This window comes from Triticum dicoccoides, chromosome 5B, assembly GCF_002162155.2.
Source record: "Triticum dicoccoides isolate Atlit2015 ecotype Zavitan chromosome 5B, WEW_v2.0, whole genome shotgun sequence".
NCBI classification, from domain to species: Eukaryota; Viridiplantae; Streptophyta; class Magnoliopsida; order Poales; family Poaceae; genus Triticum; species Triticum dicoccoides.
The window spans coordinates 689,531,409-689,534,870 of record NC_041389.1 but is presented as its reverse complement, the minus strand read 5'-3'; the positions used below and the strand labels follow the sequence as shown (position 1 = coordinate 689,534,870).

Sequence of the window (3,462 nt, the reverse complement as noted above, 5' to 3'; positions counted from 1 at the left end):
TCGAACGGCTGGAGATGCTCTTAGTTTCCCCTCCCAATCCCGGCCCTCGGTCATTTCCCCTCCTTGCATCTCTAACCGATCTCTTAAAACTTGTTAGAGAAGTAAAAATTCGGTTTTGAGGGGCTAGACCGCGCCTAGCCGATTCCTTATCCTCGGCCACTCGGCCCCTTATATCTGCTCCTCCGCAGCCGTGATGAGCATGAATTTTTCGCCTCCATTCTCGCCCACCGCTCTGCCCGCTAGGTATTTAAACCTCACCCGTCCAAACCAACAGGAACAGCAAACAGGCTACGAAAACGCTCCCAGCTACTGCTACCCTACAACTCTCGGTGTCAGGGACAGAGGAGCAAAACGCACCAGAAAACGGAAGGTACCAACAAGCAATATCCTGGGTATGACAAGAACAGGGCCATCAAGAAGCAACACATCTGGAAGGCAGTGGCCAATGCATAGCATAAACAATATGCGCCATGATCATCCCGGCACGCAGGATCAGGCGAGGATCACAAGCAAGCCATAACAAACACGTACCTAACTTTGCTGAGTAACAAGATATCACGATTGCAGTTCCGTCTGCTCCACCACCGTCAGATCAACTCTCAGGTGCAGCACGCCGTCGATGAAGATGCTATCGTCAGCCATGAAGGTCTGCCATGGAACCCAAAAGAGGTACCTCGATCCGACTGGAAACTTGTCACTAAATGTGTGCCTACCATTTAACTTGCTTACAAACTGCCGCGATGGCCTTGTCCTTGCGGCAAACTCATAATCTACCGTCACACACGTTGAGCCCTTCAGCTCCAAATCGATATGTAACAAGAGGCCAAAACTGTAAGACTCCCCCTGATCGGCCTTGCAACATCTTGCCCCAAGAATGAAGCCCTGACCTGCGACATGGAACGGGTGCGAGAATATCTTTTCTGACGGGAAGAGTTGGGAGCATTCCTCATGCTTCAAATCCATGTAGGCTATAACCTGCGGGCGGGGTTGATCAAACGCAACCACTTTCAGATGTCTGTACTTGTAATCTCGCTCTGCAAATTGCTGACAGGAGGGGGCACATGCCGCAAGAGCACCTGGTTTGCGTGCTGGATAAGCTTTGCACAGAAGCACCCCATTGATACACTTAGTTACTTGCTCATGGTCTATGTCGTTAGCAGTGCATGCTAAGATCTCCTGAAGTGTCTTATAGGTCATATGGCTGAAGCGCAGGAGTGGAAGTAAATGAGAATTCAAGATCTCGCGCCTTTCCTCCAAATCAGGGTATTGAACACGGGCCCACTTGAGCATGAGCACGAATAAGTAATCTTCACATGCCACATGTATGTCAGTACTTGAAAGTATGGCTTTGATCCCAGCAAGAGAAATGCTTGTCACTTCCTTCCGGAGCCTGAAATAAGAGAAACCAAGCCTTGGGTGAATTTCATACATGATCTCTGATGATAACATATACAGTTATCCTAATAAGGAAATAAAAGGTGGTTCCATCCAATGGGGATCACTCACTTATTGTAATCCTTGTATTTATTGACAAGGAAATCCTTGGCTGCACTTATCAAAAGTTGAACTTCAGCTGCCATTGACATGACGCATGGATGATCTAGGCACAGCAGTGCAGATTCTGTGGTCCACGGCAAACTTGTGAGCAACTGACAGCAATGCCTCATGCAAGAAACGACTTCAAATTTGTCCGCAGCCATCAAGATGTCAAGCAGAAGAGAGGGCTCAGTTGTGGTGAGTTTTCCACTGTACATAAAGTTTAAAAGCTCCATAAGGGCATTTTCATCTGTTCCAAGTAGAATGGAAACAAAAAGACACAAGGATTAAGGAAACACTTTAACAAAGAACTAAACAACAACAAAATGAATGTGTTTTCACGTGTAAATGGTTATTTATGTGTGACTATTGACTGACGGCATTGAGAAGAGCTGTCCGTACATAAGACTTAAGACAAGATATCCACTTGGTAGGTAAAATCAAAGAGGGAAAATAGACTAGCTATTTCATCATTGAAGGGAGTAACTCAGAAATATAAATCCCTTCTTTGTTATGTATTTATTAATCATGTTCTTGTTTAAGAATATAGAAATGGTAACACGGCCACATAGCAAATTAGAATCCATTATAAGAGGAAATTTTTTACATTTGAGTCGTCACATTACCTGAATCAGCAACCCTAAGTGTTGGATGTGTCTGATCAGATTCTTTCATGCCATTCGAGAAAAGCTAAGAAGCACGAAGCTTATTAGAAAGCATTAACTGACTATAAAAAAATGTATTCAACAAGGCTATAAGAATTACCTTGAGAAAGAAAGGACTTCTCACAGCAAGAATCGCTGAGTTGATATGAATCGTCTTTACTCGTAAAACTGGTCAAAAATACTAGGGTCAGAGAAATAAAGGAGAAACATGAGAAGGAAGTAGGAGGTACAGAGTAGAACAACTAGACAAGTCATCTGCTGTTAAAAACACTTGGAGCACATGGTGCAGATTCATTTAATTAGTCTTCAGCAACATGGCAAAATATTGAAGGGAAGCATTTAGAACTGGTCGACCAGCTGAAACTCCGCCGGTCATGTCCACGCTGGCGATGGGCCCCACGCACCACCGCTTAACTCTCTTTTATCCTGTCACACGAAGCGCCCATGGCCGTTCATTCCACCGCTACTCTTTCCTTATCACCTCGCGCCTCTTTCCTTGTGGCTCCCAAATAACTTTCTCGTGGGCGATGACCGCCGGCGATCCCGGGCCAACCTGCCCGCCGTCTAACCCGTGTCAATGTCCCCCGCAAATGGGCTACTTTGGGACGTACCCACCACCGCGCGCGGCAAGGGGGGAGGTCATGGCCTGCAGCGTTGATGAGGTGCCGTGCTGGAGACCTACCAGGGGATTCGCTTCAACAGGCAAGGATGGTGGTGGGCGGCGACGGTGGTGGCCACCATGATTTTTTTTTTTTTTTGCTGCATCAGTTTTTTGCTGGAACCTTCTTTCAATTTTGCTACAAATTGAGAGAATTGTGGTGCTGTCACCGCCATGATGTTTATTAATACGTACAATAACTTAATGTTTCAACACATACACACAAAAAAAAAGGTGAACTAAGAAATAAAATGGCAGATTAGTGCTTTGAACATAAACATGTATCATGGTTATTCAGACAGCGGATTTCTAGAGTTGTAAGGAGCGCCTCCCTCCACGCATCCTCTCCAATCGTATGAAGGTTCGTACGTATTTGCTAACTTCGTATGGAAAAATATGTTAACTACTTCAATTGTGAATAAAGCTTTGCACCATATCTCTCTGGCTCAAAACTTATGAATCCCCTGTTGAAACAAAATTAGCCCAACCATTGCTACACGCGCCGCAGATTCCCCCACAATGCAGCATCCGAATTGCGCCAAACATCATGTACTCTCTCCGATTCATATTAATTGACGCTGATTTTGTACAAAGTTAGTAGGG

At 45.2% G+C, this 3,462-nt stretch overlaps 1 pseudogene; it reads right to left on the bottom strand.

Annotated features, from left to right (window-relative positions):
- Nucleotides 1-434: 434 nt before the first annotated feature.
- Nucleotides 435-3,462, bottom strand: part of LOC119306670 — a 3,655-nt pseudogene continuing 627 nt past the window's right edge.